General features: G+C 38.0%; 1 long non-coding RNA gene across 4 annotated transcripts in view; it reads right to left on the bottom strand.

Annotated features, from left to right (window-relative positions):
* The window catches only part of LOC111090178, a 139,221-nt gene extending 138,597 nt beyond the window's left edge, over positions 1-624 (bottom strand). For 3 of the 4 annotated variants that reach the window (XR_005371111.1, XR_005371113.1, XR_005371112.1), the window contains exon 1: positions 526-624. This is a non-coding gene — a long non-coding RNA (uncharacterized LOC111090178). The other variant, XR_005371114.1, reaches the window with a different exon arrangement.
* Positions 625-21,291: the final 20,667 nt, after the last annotated feature.

The raw sequence follows: 21,291 nt of genomic DNA, 5'->3' as shown, positions 1-21,291 counted from the left end.
GATGCATCCTAATTTCACAAAAAGTAAAATGTGAGGAAAAAAATCTGTGTAGCTTAGAATGTGTGAAATACAGTAAGTAGTTTATCCCCTCAACTCTGGTATATTGAAACTGAAAAACATCAAAGACACAACTGTTATCAACCATCAAAATGGATGTGAAAATTTAAAGCATACAAGGACGGCACCCCCGGTGTAGTCAATGTTTCATGATAACAATGCATTTGTTTATTTTTTCTCAAGAGTCTATATCATATTAGCCAATCAAGTAATTATTTAATGTTTATTTCTGTAATACATTAAATAATATATTCTCAGCCCTGTTCCTTTCTGCAGCAATCACAGCTGATGCTCTACTAGCTCTCAGGCAGGCATCACTTGGTTAGTATTTAAGTCCCACACACCAAAGAGAAGGAACAATGGCCCAAGAAACAACAGTAAAAACTGTCCAACTCACACTTATTCTCTGTTTGCACAATTGGATGTCATTCCAGCAGCTGTTTGTAGAATTCCTGGACTATTACTTACCGATTTTTTTTTTAGGTGTATTTAAATAGCAGCCCACATTCCTCTCAAGTTAGTATTTCCAGGCAGTCTCAACCTTGTCTGGCTGAAAGCTCAAAGGCTTTTTTGGAAGAAGACACTGCCAAAGTTATTACACTAGAAATGCTATTTTTCAAAATCAGTGAGTAACACCAAGGGCAACAGGATTCTTTAAAGATTTACTTAACTTTAATGAAAACAACTATTGGTGGATGCTCTTAATTATAAATTAAGATATACATATATATCAAGGGAAAACACTAAGTATTTTTCAGAAAGCAAGTTTGAAATGTTATTAATTCCTAAAAGAGCAACTATGAGAAAAATGACAGGCAACCTTGGTGACTGACCCAGATTCCAGAACTCCCTGCCCAATACAGCAGCCTACAAAGGCTATTGGGTATTTGAAACATGGAGAGTCCAAATGGACTTGTGCTCTAGGTGTGAAACATACACTGGGTTTCAAAGACTTGGTACAAAAAAAAAATTATTTTTATACTGATTTCAGCATTAAGTTTCTTTATAATGCTGTCATGTTGAAATAAAAAATATTTTCAATGCGAGGAGTTAAATAAAATATACCTTAAAATTAATTGCACATGTTGTTTTCTAATGTGGCCATTGGAAATTTTTTAATTACTTATAGGCTCACATAGTTCTATTGGACAGGATTTTTCTGGAGTGGACCCCATGTGGAAGGCACAGACAAGCAGCCTAGTGGGTCTCCAGAACAATGGTGGGGAGACAGAGCCATTTATTTAGCTCCCATGACCTCACTTCTTAATCATTCTATGGGAAGCAATGTATTGAATAGATCCACAATATTTTTTGTGGGTGGAAAAACTGACTAGGAATTTAACATGCATATAACAATGCGTTAATAAAGACTTCCATAAAGTTGGCCACATTACCCTCAGAAGACCTCTCACTGCACTGCCAACAGAAACATGTCCAACAAGAATTTTGTTCTTCCCAATTGCAGCCATCCTACAAGCTTAGAGGTCTTGGTTTCTTTTCTACTTTTCTAAATTTTGAGTGAGAGGTTTAGAGGGGTCAGTAGTATTTGGCCAGGTACAATGGGCAACTCATTGTGTTTCCTATGCCTGAGGGACTCATCACTCCACAAGGCTCTTAGTCACTGGATCCCATGAGGTAGTCAAGAGCTACATCCTAGGTGATTTCATAATGTTTACAACACCAAGTCTGAGATGGAAAGAAAGAAAACACCCAAATGGTAAGACTGAGAATTCAAAGCCACAATCAGCCTGTGTTCATTATGCCTTTTCCCAGGACCTCTATTTCCATATGGATTGGGATGAGCTAGACTGTGCAATATCCATAGGGCTGGCTGCACATCAGAATCATCTAAAGACCTTTCAAAACATACCAGGACCCATGGCTCTATGCTAAGGGTGACTGACTTACAAAGTTTTTCTGCCAAGGGGGCCCAAACATGGATAGTCTTTATATCTTCCCAAGAGATACTAACATGCAACCAGGGTTGAAGATCACTGAACAACAGTTCTCAAATGTAGGCTTGCATCGGAATTGCCCAGGGGGGTTGTTAAAATATAGATCACTGAGCCAACACAGCAGTCAGAGGTCTGGGATGAAGCCTTGGAATCTGCATTCTCACATCCCCAGAAGATACTGATATTTTTGGCCCAAGGACCACATTTTGGGAAAAACTCAGCTACAGGAATGCATAGCCCTCCCTTTTCTGCCACTTTTCAGGCATGCCTTCTTCTGTGAAAGGAATGGCTGGTCTCGCTACTGAGTGTAGGAGAAGAAACAGAGTTTTCTCAGAAGAACAACCTCTTCTCTTTTTTCTCTAGATGTGCAAGCCTGGAGATGCCATTTATCAGCGCAAGCTCTGCCTGCAAGGGAAGGAGGAGTGCCTACAGTTGTTTTCGGTTTGGTTTGGAAAGCAAATAATTTAGGAGAAGTATTAAAGCACAGAGCTAAAGTCATCCCCCAACATAAGAATTTTTTACATGTATAACTTGTTTTTAAATTTTGGTCTCGTCTATCTTCTTTTCTCTCACTATATTATAAACTCCAGAAGGGGGAAAAAATGACTGTTATATATTAGCTTCCTAAAATACCAACATAATTCTCCCCCTTTTGAAATGGTTTCTCTTCTTAGTTTTTTGAAAGCATTATAAACAATCTCACTGACTAGTAAACAAGGCTGTAAAAACTGAGGAGAAAACATGGCCCATGTTCAATGGGAGCAATTTATTGAAAGACCAAGAAGACAAATAGATATGACACATCCACAACAAATAGTTACTAAAATGTATGGATGAGCTCAGTTCTGCTCCACTCCACATACTTCACCTCATTTGGCTACAAATTTCTATGGGTACTAAGTATGAGAGAGCACTAGCAGGTAAGAAGCATCAAATCAAACAAATGGTTATTAAGTACTACTAGTAGTAGTAGCAAGTGTTTTATTCAAACACATATTATTCAAATCCCTGCTATGTGCCAGATAATGTCCTAAATACCTTCTGCACAGTATCATCCCACTAAACAACTCTCTGTATAGGTAGATATTATTAGGTAAGGAAATTTGCCTAAGGTATGACTGGGTTAATATTTGCCAAAATAAGAGGTAAAGCGGGGATCCATACTCTATCTGGGTAGAAACCTGATGCTGTTTCCATTATACTGTATACACATACTTGTAGCCAAACATCTGTATAAGGGCTGTGAAAGATGCAAGGAGATAGAATATATAATACCAGCTTCTTAACCTAAAAAAGCACGTAGCCTAGTTGAGAAGATAAAAATATTTAAACAACAGAAATCTGAAGATTCATATAATATTATCTTTAATTCCATCTAGAAATTTTCAAGATTTTCAAAAACAGTAAACCAAGTAGGAAGAATACAAGTACATAAAGCCAAGTGATATAGAATATGACTGATCCCTCATAAACTATTCTGCTTCTAGAAAAAAAAAAAACTCAATCTAAGTAGAGTCTCTGAGAGATTGAGATCTATTATGTAAAGTGTATTCTACATCTTGTCTAGAATCTCAAGGACTCAGACAAGATAAAATTGCTTCTTTTCCGTACATCTAGCTTTATTAATTTGGTTGATCTCTTCTGCAGAGTCTCTCTCTGGATTTCATATCTTGATCAAATTTTAAGGTACAATCTCCAGAGGTAAAGGTAAACTCCAGATCCATCCTGTCCAAAAGAAGAGCATTCTTCATATCAACTAGTCGTTATGATTCTGTTTACTTCCCTCTAAATAAATAGGGACATGGTGCCTTGAATGATAATAATGAAAAAGATATTGGGAAATTTATCATTATATCCTAGGGAAGAAAAAAAGTGAGTATGACATCCATACAGCACCAATACTCTGACAAAATTAAAGCATCTCAGAGAAGGAGAGTTGTGTGGAACTGCTAGAATCAAATAAAACACAAACAAAACAAAACTAGGGAAGAATCGTAAAGTAGAATCATCACAAAGGCCAGCTTACAATTCAGTAAACAGAAGCAGTAAAGCATAGCAAAAAAAGAACTGGATTAAAGGGATCCAAGATTGAATCTCATTTGGCCAACAATGAACTATGTGATCTTGGTAATTCATTTTACATCTCAGGGCCTTGTTTCTGGGTAAAATTGGGAAACTGAACTAGATGAAGGGTTCATAGGATTCATTTAGGGGATCACATACATAAATAGGAAAAGGCATTTTTATTTTTTTAACCTAACTAAAATTTATAGCAACTCCTCCAATCATAGACTTAAGTGGTAAACCATAGTACTATTAGCAATACTCGCAATTTTGTTCGAAAGTAAATCACAGATATCTTTGTGTTACAGTATAGCTGCTACTGATATCTCAAAGTATCATTTATAATCATAGCTCTTCAAATTTATAGTAATCATATAATTCCAACTATTTCTCTTTTATTTTACATATTGGGAAAGAAACAAATACATTACTGTATCACAATATTCTTTAAAATGTTTTAATAAATACATGTGGATATATTCATTTCCTTTGTAATCACACGTACATTAGCTTATGCTTTTTAAAGTGTCTTTCTGAGACAGGACTTTACTAGATTGTCAATAACCTCTCCTGGCCCTGACAGTGTCAAGAGCCACTCCCAATAACATTGTAGGCTCTAAATTTGCATCTCAGAACCAGAGGCCCCACAGGCTGGGATGTCTACCAAGGACAAACAATAGCAAGTGAGTGATGTAAGTGCCATATGGGGAAGACAGCAGTGACCACAAACAAAAATGGCACTGGAATCCACTGAGTGCAATATCAGGTCTTCCGGCACAACTAGGAAATGCTAAAGCTAGATCATCAGTGAAAAATACTTAGCCAGCAAATGTACCAGCCAAACTGATGCAGACCACTAGACAGCTCACCCCTTCAAAAAGGTAAAAGTGTGTGGTGCCCCAACACTTGTTGACAATCCTTTCCTCATATGGGCTGTTAGATGTTAGCAAGTGACAAGTGGAAAGACAGAGGGGGTGCTATGGTCACAGAGATCACACTGAGATGGAAGCAAATGTATGTGCTTTGATGAGAACTGGAAGAAACTGCATGCTCTGATATGTTAAGTTCATGGCTACTGCTTGGGTACATAAGGTAAAATTATAGCAATGTGCTTACTGGTACAGGCCTAGTGAAGTGAGGCATGTGAACTACTCTGCAAATCGACCATACAGCTTCTGGCCATGAAAAATAAAAGGCTGTCCTATAAAGAGAAGCACAAGTAAGCTGAGATGGATTCTAGCAGTGAAATTTAAAAGTAGAAGGGGATGAGTAGGTGGTGTCTCTTAAACTTTAATGTGCATAAGAAGTATCAAGGGTGTTTGCTAAGAGTGCAGATTCTGGGAACTCCTGCCAGAGATTCTGAATCAAGAGATTTTCCAAAGTTGTATTTGATAAGCAGGAATTCCAGGTTTATTATGATGCGGGTGATTTGCAGACCATACTTTGAGAAAAACCAGCTGACACTCCTAGTTGGGGAATTTTGAGTCAAAGAAATAAAGAGCCAAACCAAAACAGTAGTTTGTAAGCCCACATCTACTCTATCTAGCCCAGGCATATGGGCAGGGTCCTGCACATGGGTAAAGACCAGAAATGAGTTAAGAGTAGGGTGATCAAGAGGCCAGTGAGAAGGCCTTTGCCTTCAAAATTGGGTGGTTGATCAAGGGGCATGGAGAATCACAGTTAGACAAGAGGTGATAGGATATTGTCAAAGACATATTGGTTAAGACATAAAAAGTAAGACAAAAAAACGTGCTTCCCCTCATATGGTTACATAAAAGGTACAGCCTATTAAAAATAATGTCTCCTTGGGAAATACTTCACATGGAAAAGTTCAAACATACAGAGGCTGTCCTGAAGGAACACAGGATTGTAAAAATCCCACACTCCTTGTTGACACGTTATCTATGCAACGGCACCTGCAAATGGAGACCCAGAGACTTCAGACTCTGGAACGATCTGGCACCTCCCTCTACCTCTGAGCTCACAGGGGACACTGCTTCCACCATTTCACATCTCCTATTGGAACGGTATGCTGGCCAATGGCTTGGGTCCCAAATAAAGGGCACAGTCGATGGAGAACAGGGCTGATCTCAACAGAACTTCCAAAAGCCCTGGCTCAGTCCAGTAATGAATTCAGGGCAAGCAAGTGCCACTCTGAGTCCATTATTAATCTTCTCTTTGTGAATCACCAGTGATAAAGCGAACTTTCTTAGCCATCATCCAAGTCCTTGAACCCCCACTCCTGCTCAGAGCATAGAGAGAAGCCCTTGAACCACAGATAAAAGAATTGCAGAAGAGGTGTCCTTGGAACAAATAAACTGACAAATCAGTCCATTGTGTGGCTTCTCCAGAACAGGATGTGCACTCGAAATTCAGAGAAGGAAGAAAATAATGCCACTTCATGAAAATTAAATCTTAGGAATCACACCTTTGAATTTGATAGTAGTCCTTAGACAATGCCATTAACAAGGTGACAGGAATTGATACTCATGGACACCTAACTGCCATACTCCTAGATAGGGTTTTTTACATGCAACATTGAATCTGGTAGCACTAACCAACAATCTGGTGAATAAGATGGTAACGACTCACAGAATCACATTGTGAGAGTTGGGGGGTACTCAGAGATCATGTCCCTCATTTTGCATACGAGAAAATTGAGGCCAAGGGAGGAGAAGAAATGGAACAGGACTAGACATTCTCTTCTGCTTACTTTATCTAACCTCTTTCCAATGTCCAACGTGGCCTCTCATATAAATAATCAACAATCAGGTAAGTGTATTGATAGTTAGAATTAAGGTCTTTATTGGAAATCAAAACATACGTAGTAGAAATAAACCTCAGTCTGCACACTAATGTGGGGAAGAGTAATTTTCTATCTCAAAAATTTTTTGAGCTTCTGATTCCATCAGGATAGGGAAAAATTAGTATTAGTCAATTTTCTTCCCTCTCTTTTCTAGAAATCGTATCTAAATTCCAGAGAACCATGGCATAAGGGAACATGTGCTCTTAAATATCATCTGTTTGGTCCAGCATCAGATGCATGCTCACCATGTTGGGGAATTCCACTCCCCATTTATATAAGCTTATTACCACTGCCCACACATCCTTGTCCATATTTCTCCTTCTGATGGTTAAATCTATAGACTACTTCCATGCATAGATGGAGATCCAGGATCTGACCTTACATTAGGATGCTGCCCATTATGAGAAACTACATGACTTTTATGATCCTATCTGCCCAAATTCACTCTGCAGCCATCTCCTTTCTATCCCCTCTTTTAAGGCTATTTCCATATGTATATCCTCCTTGCTCTTAGACCCCACAAAACTTTCTTAGGGCTTGCAGACAGTCTAGAGCTATACCTGGGAGACAGAAAGCAAGCCTTGTCTCCTAGAGCCACCATTCAAACAGTAGCTCATTCCATCCCACAAAGAGCAACTTTTCTAGTCCTGCAGTTGAGAGAGAAGAAATAATTGCTTTATTCTCTTTGCTTACTGGAGTTCTCTCTGGTTCCCTAACATCATAAATATTTATAAATAAAACCAAAGGAGATAGACTTCCTTACATTTTTCACCTTGTTGCATCCTACAACTGAGGCAGGGAGTAAGATCTACAGGCTCAGATTCAGCAAGGATAAGAAGGGGGATGGAAGGAAATGACTACAGGTGCTCATTTCTGTCGCAGTCAATTGCCAGAGATTCAAATCAATGGAAACTAGGGAGGAAGTAAAAGAGACCCAGAGAAGGAACATTTGGAATTTATCAAGTTACGAAAAAAAATGATATTTTGTTTTTCTATAACTACATTGAAGAACATGATGTAGAGCAGAATTTTAAACAAATATACAGTTTATCTTAATACCATATCAGTGCTTTATTTTTCCTACTTACTTGCTGAACTTTTATGACCCTTTACTCCTATCTAGTGTGCTTTCCCTGTCGGCGTAGCCATTCTTACTGACTCAACCTTCAGGAAGCCAAAGGTAAATGTCAAGCCCCTTGGTACTGCTCCATCGATTCAACCAGGCATCAGAAATCCTTTTATAACAAGATGGAGTATCATTTAATTTAACTCCTACTCAATTAAATCTACAAGAGAGTTATATTTTCAACAAGAAAATATTATGAACAGACTCCTGAATCCTGGGGTTTGTTCAAAAATTATTATAATTAATTTAAATGAATTTAAATTCTCCATTTGTTGTCATAAACACATTAATGACCTTCTAGTCTGGGGGGCATTTAATATATCTTTGTTGATAAGCTTAATTATGAAGGGGAGAATTGGGGTTTTCTGATGATGTTTTCTAGAATTTTGCAAATTATTTTAAAATATGATATTCATTTTTGCCTGAAGGCCAAAGCAGGTTCTGCAGAGGCAAATCGAGAGCATATTTAAAAGCCTCAGCTAGTGCCTATGTATAACAGCCTCTCAGAGTGTCAGTTGGAAGATTGTACCATGCTGTTAATTTGAAAGTAACAACGAATTTTCAACTAACTCCACATTTATCTTGACAAATCCTTTGGGCATACTTTTAAAGGTGAAACTTGCGTGCTCCCTGACTTTTCATTTCCAGGCAAGGGTTTTTGTGGTACTAATCGTGAACTAAAGAACCTAATTATAGAGTCCTCAGAGAGCCAGGAATCCTGCCCAAAGTTGGGCAGAGTTTGAAGCAAAGTTTACTTCACTCAGTTCCTACTTCTCCTGACTATTGGATTTTTATTTATTACAGCAGATTTATCATGTGCTAGATAATTTCACATTCATGGCTTTTCTAGCGCTCAATTTATCAAGGAGAGCGGTGCCACATCCTTCTGTATTTTATCGCAAGTACCATCAGGGTAAGAGAGACAGGTTCTCTTTCTCCTGCAGTGACTTTACCGCTAAATCATAATTCATAACAATGCCTCTTTCCTGGGTTCAATTTTTAATGTTGTTTCCCTTTTTGGAATGTTTACATAACAGGAAAAAAGAAAGCATTATATATGAGTCACATCCATATCCCTCATGTGTTCTCTTCTGAGAGGATGAAACCAGATAGCTAAAAAATATTCAGTGATTTCAGCTACTCGCTTTAGACATTTTTTTTTTTGAAGTTGCGCACTTTTTCATTATCAAAGACAAGAAAAATGAGGAGAAACGCGATGAGGGCTGAAGTCATGACTTTCACTTTCCTTCCAAGTTTAAAAAGTGAGGTGGCTAGTGATATAGCACATTGATTATATGGTGCTCAATCAGTGAGAATCAGGACCATATGGATTAGTGAAGGGTCATTATCCATCAGTAAATGAAGCTATTTTCTTTTGATCCTGTTCTTCACGATGTGAATATAGTAACTAATGAAATCCATTTTACTTTACGCAAGAGCAACAGATCCTCTCGCTTTCTCTTGAGAATTGTGCTTGTTCTTTCTTAATACTTCCCCCCCCCCCCGACCCCCATTTCCTTGTAGAGGGCTTTTACCTGTGCAAGGGAAGCACATGATGCAGTTAACTCCTATATGGAACATTGATTCTGAGGATCCCATCTCATTTCCATGAATTAATATAGGTTCTCCAGATAGAGAGATTTTCAATAAGGGCGAATATCAGAGAATAGTGATATTTCCAAAAAAGTTCAAAACGTCTTCAGATGATTTCTAGTGAATATCAGAAGACAATGGAGCTTCATCCTCTTTGTTGATTTTCAACAAACCAATTTATCTCTCTGAGCTTCTGGTGCCTCATCTATAAATTAAGGACAATCCTTGCTCTCAAATTTTAACAATTTTCTAATCTTTATTCAACTCTGTGGCAAAAGAGCAACAAAATTGCATTATCTGGGTTTGAAAGTTCTTATTTTAATTAATATTAAATGTGAACTCCATTCTTTGTCAAATTCACTTGATCTCCTTTTGTCTGTATTTTATAAGTAAAGATCTATAATTTTGAACAAGAGGACAACATTTTCCCCAAATTTCAGAGGCTTGAATGATAGTTTTACATCCTCAAGAGTTGTGAATGGGTCAGCCTCAAGAATATTTACATAAATTCATTCACTTGTTATTAGCTCGACAAAGCTTTCAGCATTGTATTCAAAACTTAATAGCTGTTTGTAAGCATTCTAGAGATCAGTTATTACCCACTCACTCTAACTTAAATTCTTGTTTTACACTAATAATGTCCTAAATTGCTCATTGAAAATAATTTGAGACCTGAGGTAAAAATGAACTCAATATTGCCATCTTACATGAGAAAAATTTACAATAATAAAAACTAGATGACTTTAGGATCATCTAATAGGTTATGGATTTAAAAAAAAAAAAGCCAAATAGATTAAATTAGGCTACAAAATACTTTTTCAACAGGAAAAGAAAAACCAGATCTAGAACAATGCGATGTTTTCAAGCAACTTAATGAACAAATGAAATCAACAAAATGCAGAAGTCAGTTATAGCAAAATGGCCCCAAAATATGTTTTGGGTAGGAAATGCTTGATATACATAGTGTACACTCAGTAAATGTCAGCTCTCATAAGTACAATTATTATTACAGAGCCTGAGGCTCTGTTTTTCTGCTGGAAAAATTTCTTGCATTGAGAAATAGTCAATAGTCATAGTTTATATTTCTTGTCCGTTCTGCCTTGAGAAGAACTACTTGTGAGAAAGACATTCCCCATCCTCACAAACAGAAATAAGGTGTAGTATTCTGGATTTTGTGGTTGTGGTTGTTATTTTGTTTTGGATTTATTATTTTTTTATCATTTTCTGACAAATACACTAGCTACTTAATCTCAAAATTAGTAGCTTCTGTCTTTGAAAGACCTTTGGTGTCTGTCTTTGAAAGACGTTTCTCATTTAAAACCAAAAGCAATTACAAGTATTATGCTAAGTACCACAGCATCCTAAATTGAACTCATGTTCCTGTCACCTCATCTAAGCTTTAACCAAAACTGGGCCTTAAGGAGTAAAAGGCTTGATAAAATTATACATCCACTGTCATTAATCTAAGAAAGACATCGTTTGTGTGCATGTATGTATACAAGCATGTACGTGCATGACTACCAATATATGCATAACTATACATACAGCATAGAAACCCAAATTTTAAAAACAATATGTCTAAGAGATGCAAATAAGGTTATTTTTATCATTGAAAATTTCTGTTTTCTAAATTTACTATGAGGATTATGTATTACTTCTACAAGCAGCATAAACAATAAGCTTTAAAATAAAGCATGTCTAGTGATGGATGCACAACAATGAATGCACTTAATACCACTGAATTGTACACTTAAAAATACTTAAGATAGTAAGTTTTATGTTATGTGTGTTATATCACAAAAGGATAAAAATAATATAATTATAATAATTAAAGTATGTCTAAGTTATAAAACAGAATAAGTAATAATCACCATTCTAGGGCAAGGATTATTCCCAAAAGACCATTTGCCTCTTGTATATCCGTTCACCTAGATTCCAAATTGGGGCCTGTAGAAAGCATTGCTGCTAAAGGTCAGTGTGTCCTATAGTACCTACTGGGCACAGATGAAAGTGAGATTTTCTGAGTGAGTCTAGCTGCAAGGTCATTCTGGAGAAGTGTGGGTTGGTGGAAGGATACAGCTTCTAATTACAAATGCAAAGTAACAAATTTGGTGGGTGTGTAGAGTTAGCTCACATAAAGACAAATGACTCATAATTATTCACTATTCATATTTGAGTATTCTTTCTACAAATCTGAGGTCACACTATTATACTGTATATTATTTTATAGTCTATGTACACTTGCAATATCATTAGTTTTTCTAAACAGTAATTTTATGGCTGCCTACATATGTATCAAATTACTTAACAAATCCCTTGTGCTTAATCCTTTAGGTTTTTCTCCATGAGAGATAGTAATGCCATGAGCGTGCTTATACAAATAGCAATTTTTTTCTCTGTGGATAATGGCATTCTCTTACTTGTTTTATTAGTTAATAAATTTTGTGTTTTTTAGAGCAGTTTTAGATTCACAGTAAAATTGAGTAGAAAGTACAGAGAGCCCCTGTATACTCCCTGTCCCCACACATGCACAGCCCTCTCCACCCACTGTCCACATCCCACACTGCAGTGGTATATTTGTTACAATCCATGAACCTACACTGATCTGTCATAATCACACAAAGTCCATAGTTTATTTTAATGTTCACTCTTTGAATATCTTTTTTTATGCCTAACACATCCTCCTTAAGCTAAATCTCTTAATGTGGCACTGCTGATGTATAAGATATGAACATGGAAAAAATTCACAAGTGTATATATACATTCATGAATACACATTTTCGTAACTAGAATTCAGTTTCTTACTGAGTTTCAGCCTGAGACATTCTTTCAATGTTACATAGTAATTTCAGATCAGATAGACGTGGGTTCAAATCCCAGCTCTGGACTTCCTGCATGATGACCTTTGTGCAACTTGGCTTCTAAGCTTCAGTTCCTTCCCACAAAAATACAGGGATAGTAGCCACCACCTCCTGTGATTATTTGACAACTCAATGAAATCATGTGCATAACTTACTCAGCGCAGTTCCTAGAGTCTCTGACACTTTTGCCAAGAATGCAATTGAAGCCAAGGCTGTAAATCTAAGTGAGACACAGTTCTGAAAGTCAGAGTCCTTACCTGACATTTTAGTGAGATACCTTATATGCAGAGCATCTATCTCCTCCAACCAGAATACCGACTTTGATCTCAGAGATCATCAATTAGGATCATCAATTAGGCTAATTAAGTGCCCACATAACCAATCTACCTGCATAATTTACTGCATAGTCAGTGGGATGATTTGATCCAAATTCATCCTTCTCTCCTCATCTTGACCAAAACTTACTGTGGACAAATACATTTGCTCCCTCCATTGACTTTGAGCTCACCCATATGACTTGCTTTGGCCAATGGCTCATGAGCAGACTTACAGTATACCACATCCAGCAGAGCCTACAAATGAGCTCATGAGGTTTGACTCACCTTCCCAGGCTCCTTCCCTATACCATGAGGAAAGTATGCCCTCACGCCATTGCCCTTCCACTTGGACCTTGAAAATGAAAGGCAAATGGAACAGAACCCAACTCCACTGAACCCAACCCACACACCAACTTGGGAAAAATTAATGTTTGTTGTTTTAAGCCATAAGATTTGTGTGCCCTAATTGGCTATGCCCACGGTTGTTAATTTCTGCCAACACAGACATACCTGACTTCAGAACAGAGACATCAAGGGAAAGGAAGGCGCTTCCTGAGGGGGAATATTTGTTCTCAGACATTTACTAAAAGAAGTACCGCTACAATGCCCCAATCCTCTTTTTCCCATAATAAAGGCAAGGTACCACAGAGTGTTAGCAAAGACAATATGCTTGAGAAACTAGAGCCAAGGTCCCAAGGTGGACAGGCTGGTAATGGAAGTCGGCCTTGTCTCACTTTGATTATTCCTTTCCAGGGGTGATTTACAAGGTGATAAAAGACTTCAAGCTGCAAAAGGTACTTAGGCTGTTAAAAACCAGCTTTTTATGATCCCTTGTTCTTTATAGAACATGTTGTTTCATTAATCAAATGCTTATTCTATTAGAAGTCCCAACCCTTTAAGATGGTGGACATTTCATTTTTATTGCCCTGAAGTGACATTAAAATCCACATGCTACCCAGCAGGTCACTAGTGAATTCTTAGTGTTCAGGCTCTGCATCCTCTGTCCTCTTCAATCCTATCCATTTTGTGTTAGTCTTTCAGACTTCAATTTTTTTTTTTTTTGGCTTTTTTACTTTGTGTTGATACTGGAATAGATGCTGAAAAAGTTAGCCAAAATCCCTTTTTCCTCCATCACCATATATGTAAAATCTGAAGCCAGTCACTGATGTCATAATCAGGCCCATAGACTTGTGCAGTACACCTCATCTCTTCTGGCCTAAGCTTCAGCTGGCTCAGTCTTATCTGCAACTGGTAAAATTAGATAACCCCATCCCATCAGTCGAGAGGAAAACCTGTCTGAGTCATTCTTTCCCTTGTCAAAGATGGGTTTTTTATCAGAATCTCTTGCTGTACTTTTTTTTTGACCAACGCGATGAATTTTTCATTTTCTAGTTTTAATTTGTAGGCTGTTCTGAGTAAACTATATAATTATTTGTAACCATTCATAATGTGTAATCATTATATAATAGCTAACTCAAATTATTCTTTATTTTTTCAAGATTTTATTTATTTATTCATGAGAGACACAGAGAGAGGCAGAGACATAGGCAGAGGGAGAAGCAGGCTCCCTGCAGGTTGCCCAGTGTGGGACTCAATCCCAGGACAGGACCCCAGGATCATGCCCTGAGCCAAAGGCAGACACAACCACTGAGCTACTCAGGTGCCCCTCAAACTATTCTTTAGAAATAGATGGAATATGCATTAGATAGGTTGAAAGATAAACTAGTAGAGACATAAATTAATATAAATAACATTTTCCCTAAATTATGAATATTTATACATAAAAAATATATAAATACTTATAAATACCTCAGAACCTTTAGAAATGTCTTAGTGCCTGGATTATAAAAAGCAATGATTAGAAGCATTCCTAAAGAATTGAAAGACTCTAAACTATTAGAACAATATTTAATAAACTAGATCTTAACTGACAGGAAGGAAGGGCTGCTAATCTACATGGAAAAACAGAAATTGGGAATAAGGAACAACAGAAATAATAAGGATAATAAGGAAAAACATATTATCAACCCCCAGCCGCATGTCCTATGTGAAGGGGAACCCACTTCTGACAAGATCAGAGGTGCTGGCAGGGTCATGCTCCCTTGGAAGGCTCTTAGTATTTTTAGTATGTCCTCACTGGTTTCTTCCTTTATATCTTCAAATAGGCAGAGATCTCCCATGTTGGAGGAAAAAATATATATATATCTGGCAATATTTCTTTCTTCTATTTTCCCTGTCCTTTTACAACAAAACTTTTTGGTGTCTGCAAATCTGACTCTGCTCCACACCCTACTGAAAGTGGCTTCTTAAAGCTAGAAAGGCAGCATGAGTCCCAAATCTAGTGCTTACTTACATTCGCTTCCTTTGATCTCTCTATAAGATATGACTCTGCATCAGGGAAGGGAAAGAAAAATAAAATAAGATAAAAACAGAGATGGAGGCAAACCATAAGAGACTCTATAGTTAAGAGAATAAACAGGGTTGTGGGAAAGCAGGTGGGTAGGGGGATGGGCTAAGTGGGGGATGGGGATTAAAGGGGGCATTTTGGGGGGTGATGTTATACGTGAGTATGAATCACTAAATTCTGCTACTGAAACCAATGATTTACTATATATTAACTCACTTGATCTAAAATTTAAAAATAATAAAATAAAAAATAAATAGAAAAAGATTTGACTCTGATTTCCCTTTCTCTTGAAACTTTGCTCTAATAACTACTTCTCATCTCACCTGCAAGTCCATCTCTGTTCCATCTCCTGCATTAGATCTTTCTCTTCCCTTCACCATCTAACTATGGCACTAAGCCACCATCTTTACCATCTCTCTCTATCTGCTCTCCCTCTAATAACTTGCTGAGTTTCATGTAACATGTGGGGATGATCCTGAAGCATCTGTCTCTAACACAGAACACATGCCTTTGCTTCACTGTCCATAGTGAATTTCCTCTGGGATGGATAATATGCATCTGTTTCATCTCCAATCCCAATTCCCCAAACGCTTACTGTGTGCCTCTTAGCACCAGACCAATCGAAGCATCTTCCTTTCTAGTCCAGCTACCCATATCCCAATCCAGCCCTCCATTGCCTCCCACATGGATTATTAGAGTTAATCCCCCTTAGGGTGGCTAAGCCTAATCTCTGCCTCCTCTGCTTTACCAGAAAGACCAGTGATTCCAAACCAACTATGGGCTTAGAATCAACCTATTATGCTTTTATTTTTTAATTTTAAAGCCTATGTCTAGTCCCCACACATTAATATTCTTATTTAGTAGGCCTTAGGTAAGGCTCCAAAATTTATATTAGAACACACATGCACATAGACACACATATGCTGCATTAGTTTCCTAAACTAGCGTAATGAAATATCACAAACTGCATGGCTTAGAATGTTAGACATGTAATAGTTTACAGTTCTAGAGGCTAGAAGTCTGATTAAGTTGTCTGCAAGGCCATGCTCCCTCTAAAGGCATTGGGAAAAGGTCCATTCCAGGCCTCTCTCCTAGCTTTTGGTAGCTGCTGGTGCTCCTTGGCTTTTAGCTGGCCATCCTCTCCCCATATCTTCACATTATCTTTCCTCTGTGTATGTCTTGTCTCTGTGACAAAACTTCCCCTTTTTATAAAGAAAGCAGACATATTGGGTTAAGGCCCACCATAGTAACCTCATTTTAACATGATTATGTCTGTAAAGAACCTATTTTCAAATAAGGTCACCTTCTGAAAATAGAAGTTAGGACTTTGACACATATTTTTGAGGGGACACAATTCAGCATAACACAAGTAATTGCTATCACACCATAGATTTATGTACCACCAATATAGACCAAAAGTCAGCAAATTATGTCCCACAGGCCAAACCTGTTTTCAGAGATAAAATTTTATAGGGACACAGCCACACCTATGCAACTATGTTTTGTCTGTTATTTGTCTCATGCTATGACAGCAGAACTAATAATTTGCAGATCCTAAAATAGTTATGGAAAAAGTTTGCAGGCCCCTACTTTACACTGCTGCCCAAAGTGAGGGGCAAGGAGGTGATTTTATGTGGCACCATATATGGAACTAAAAACCATCTAATCCTGTAGTGAGAAACATACTTACTCTCTTTTTAATCTTCTTCCCATTGTTATGGCTACATAGAGATTTGTTTGGTTAAGGATCTTTATCAGCTTTTTCATACTTGTTTATCTCTATATATAATAAACAAAGAACAGACTTCAGGTTTACAAACGGGCAGAAAACAGTATCTACCCAGAATTTACCACATTTTCACTGCATTTATTTTTTATGTTTATTTAAATTAATGGTAAGTGGTATTTATTTTTCATATGCAAGTAGTAATGCAATTTCCTATTAAAATAAACCACTAAAATAGAAAAAATCATTTAAAGAAAAATACGATTATATATTAAAAGTGATATTCAGATATTTTTTTAAAATTCCAAAGATATTCACTAATGGCTGAGGTATTAGAAACATTGCTACTGTCCAATGCTATATCACTTGCATCACATGCCACTCCCCTGCTCTAACTCCTTCAGTAGGTTCCTTCTTCACCCTGGCATCCAAGGCTGTTCACCATCTGTTCTTACCCAACATCAACCATTTTAGCCAAACACCACCAGTGCTGGCTAAAACCATGAACCACTCATGAGCCAGACTCGTCTCACTGGGGAAGGTCTATCCCAGGGTCTATTCCAGCGATCATTCCCACTGATCACATCTTTATCTTCTCATTTCTGTATCAGCTCAAACACTTTTCCCAGAATTTAATACTATTTTTTCCTTCCCATGTTTTCTGCTCTTTCTCATCTTACGTAGGCAACATCTTATTTGCTTTTCAGGACCATGCTCAAGTCCTACTCACTGGGCAACACCTGCAACAAGGGTGAGACTTCCTCTCAAACTTCTAACTATTCTTCACTGTCCTGTACAAACTGTCTTTTCATTCATTAAGTATTTACAGAACATCTACAGGGCGCTGAGCCTCATCCTAGATACTAGGAATACAATAGAAACGTGACAGATGTGAGCCCTGCACTCACTAGGCTTGTGGTCCTTGGAGGAGGAGGGGCAAGCAAATCACCACAGTATAATAAACTCTGGATGTCAAGAAAGGGAAGGTGTTGTGGGAGCAGATGACAGGGAAATTTTACCTGGTTGAGAAAATTCGATCAGCCCTCCATGAGCAAGTCAGAGTTGAAGGATGACTGGCAGTTAACCCGGTGAGTGAGAAGAGGAGGGAGAAGAGAGGTGGTGACATGGAGGGGGTGAGAGGAGTGGGGGAATGTTGGCAGAAGAGGGCTGGAAGCACATTTCAAGAACAGGAGATGGGAAAGAGCATAGCAGGTTTGAGGAGGTGTAGGAAGTACCTAACAAAAAAATGAGAGGCTATAGCAAGTTATAATACTGGAGAGAGTGAAATAGTTTATGCAAAGCTATGTAGTCATTGTGGTGTTCAACTCAGGAGCTCACAGAATCCACTATGGATTTAAGCAGGGCAATGATAGGATCACATGATCATATTTAATTTTATAAAATGCACTCTGGCCTTAATATAGAGAACAGATTGAATATAAACTGGAGGAAGACCAGCCAGGAAGCTGCTGCATCAGATAAACGATGCTGGCAGCTGGGAGAGGCAGAGGCAGTGGCAGTAGTAGTGGCAGTGGCAGTGGCAGTGGATTTGGAGGGTAGGGACTTGAGAGACATTTTAAGAGAAAGAACCCACAGAACTTAGGTTGGATATGTGGAGAGAGAGAAAGGGAAGGATCTGAAAAATCCCCTTTGGTATCTGGCTTGGACAACCTGGTGGATGATGATACCACTTATTATGACAGGAAAAACAAAAGGAAGAGACAAACCTAGGGGTGGGAAGGTATTAGGGGACAGGAAATGGTGATAAGCACTGTGAGGCTTTAAGCAGCCATGAGATCCCCAAGTGATGGGGCCCTGGGTGAGATCAGACTTGGCACCTGACACTCAGGAAAGATGCAAACCTGGGGATCAGCCACATCACAGAGCTGTGAGATCTGGCTCACCTTGCAAACCTGAGAAAAGCTATGGACACAGACACCAGCATTGCACATAACTTTAGAGGAGTTACCGGCCCCTGAAGTCTATCCATGGACCCTAGGCTAACAAGTCCTGCTGCGGATGAGAACAGAAGCTGCAGGATCAGGTGACATAATCCAGGGAAAGAACAGAGAATTTAGAGCCCCAAGGAACCCCAACACTTAAAAAAGCAGCAGAGGGAAATGAGGAAGCAGACTGTAAAACAGAGGATGACCTAAAAAGTGGGAGGAAACTTCAAACAAAAAAGACAGTGTCTGAGAGGAGGCCTTTTTTTTTTTTTAAGATTTTATTTATTTATTCATGAGAGACACAAAGAGAGAAAGAGAGAGAGAGAGAGGCAGAGACACAGGCAGAGGGAGAAGCAGGCTCCATGCAGGGAGCCCGACGTGGGACTCGATTCCAGGTCTCCAGGATCAGGCCCTGGGCTGAAGGTGGCACTAAACCACTGAGCCACCCAGGCTGCCCAAGAGGAGACATTTTTAATCAGTATTATTCTTCCTATTTCTTCTGTTTAACGCATCTGGAAGGTCTTTAATAAAGGCAAGTTTTGTTTTCTGTATTGTTTCTGTTTTTGGAGTTTTTTGTTGCATTTTGTTTTCAGTTTTAAACTTCTTTTATAGCCCTGGTATCTAATAATGGATTAATATTAGATACCAGGGCTATCTAATAATTAGTCTAATAACTAGATAGCCCTGGTATCTAATAATGGATTCTCATGTGACATACAATTGACAAAATGAAGTTCACAATAATGAAGTTCACAAATAATGAGAAATTTTTCAGCTGAGCTTGATATATCCTCAAAGTAGTAAAGTAAAGTAGTAAAACAACTAGCCTATGGAATAAATACTATGTGGAAACTGTGGGACAGTTTACCTAACATGAGCCAAGAATAGAGTCTGCCCTAAATACACGTTTGTGGCATTTGCATGGGAAGCCACTCATGGGTTAATATGAGCTGCATCCATTCTAGCAAAGAATGACAGACACTGACATATACAGAATACTCACAGGGCCATCGAGCAGCCCCCGGGCTAGGAATCAGAACCGGGATCTGAGTCCAGGTCCATCACTACATAACAACACTGCTGTGGGAAAGTCTTTGCTCTTCCCTGGGTCTACACCCACCTTCTGAAGTTCTGCGTTGTCTACTCTATGCCTTTGCTGCTAAACATCAGCAATTCCACACATGCTAAGTCAGAAGGCTGCTGAAGGCAAATGGCCTATAAATTCTATTTGACAATGCACCCCTTATATGTTACAGAACAAAACTTACTGTTACCAAGCTTTGCAAACCTGCCAACGTGATATTTGATGCACAAAAGATGGACTCTTTGTTTTCTGAGTTAGTGTTTCTACTGATTGTGTTGGCCAGTGAGCACTTTCTAAGAGTAGGTGACTGTGATTAATTGCCAAGTGGTTCTAATCTATTACCTAACACCATTCTACTACTAATGGAAAGGGGGAAAGGAGTAAACTCATCACTAGTCTAAACCTAGCATAAATAATAATTAATTGTTTTTATGGAAAGCTAAGTTTGCTGAATATATTAAGAATATAAGCAGGAAAATAAAACGTGACCCTAACAACAAACAGATGGCATTCTCCTTTCTGTGATTATGTACACTTTTGAAGTTTTAGAGAAACCACACAACACTCATGCTTTCAATTATTTTTCCAGCTAACAGAGGCAGACACCAAATGTATTTTTTTCTTTGTAACTGATTAGTCTTCCATTCTAGTTCATGTGCCTGGGCTGGAAATACACCTCAGTGAAAGAAAGAGAAATAAATTTGAGCAACCTCTTGACTTGGCACCCCCAGAAGTATTTGACTAATTTAAGTCTAAGTCATCATTTGGCCAGGTCCCTTCTCCTACTTTGTTTTCTTCAGAGAAAAACAGAAAAGGGGAACTCAAAAAGACTGGATCCAATTAAGCTAACTTTGTCTTTTCTTTTTCTATTGGAAAAATTTACTACACTGGTAAATATTAAGTACACATGGACTTTCCTTTTGTTTCTTCCTCTTTATCTTCTTGGCTGTATCTTTTCAGTGAGGCAATACTCACAAGTAGAAATGGGGCATGTTTATTATCTTTACCCAAAGCATTCTAAATTGTGCATATTATCTGCTGAGGTTTTTCTGCAAGTGAAGAAATGGAAAAGAATAATACCATAAATTGAAATGTATAAAAAATTCAAAGAAGTTAGTAGGAAAAATGTCAATTAAATTCATCTACTCATTCATTTAAAAGATATTAATGGAGTGCCACCTATGTGCCAGTACTTTTCTAGGGTTTAGGAATACCATGGTGAAGATGACAAACAAGATTCTTATTGTCAAGCACCCTATATTCTACCAAGATAAGAGAGACAATAAATGGTAAGCACATACATAATCAAAATTATTTCAAGTGGTGGGAGAAATTGTTGTGCAGAAACT

The sequence above is a fragment of the Canis lupus genome, chromosome 16 (genome assembly GCF_011100685.1).
Source record: "Canis lupus familiaris isolate Mischka breed German Shepherd chromosome 16, alternate assembly UU_Cfam_GSD_1.0, whole genome shotgun sequence".
Classification (NCBI taxonomy): Eukaryota; Metazoa; Chordata; class Mammalia; order Carnivora; family Canidae; genus Canis; species Canis lupus.
The sequence above is the reverse complement of the archived record's forward strand: the minus strand, read 5'-3'. Positions and strand labels throughout refer to the sequence as shown.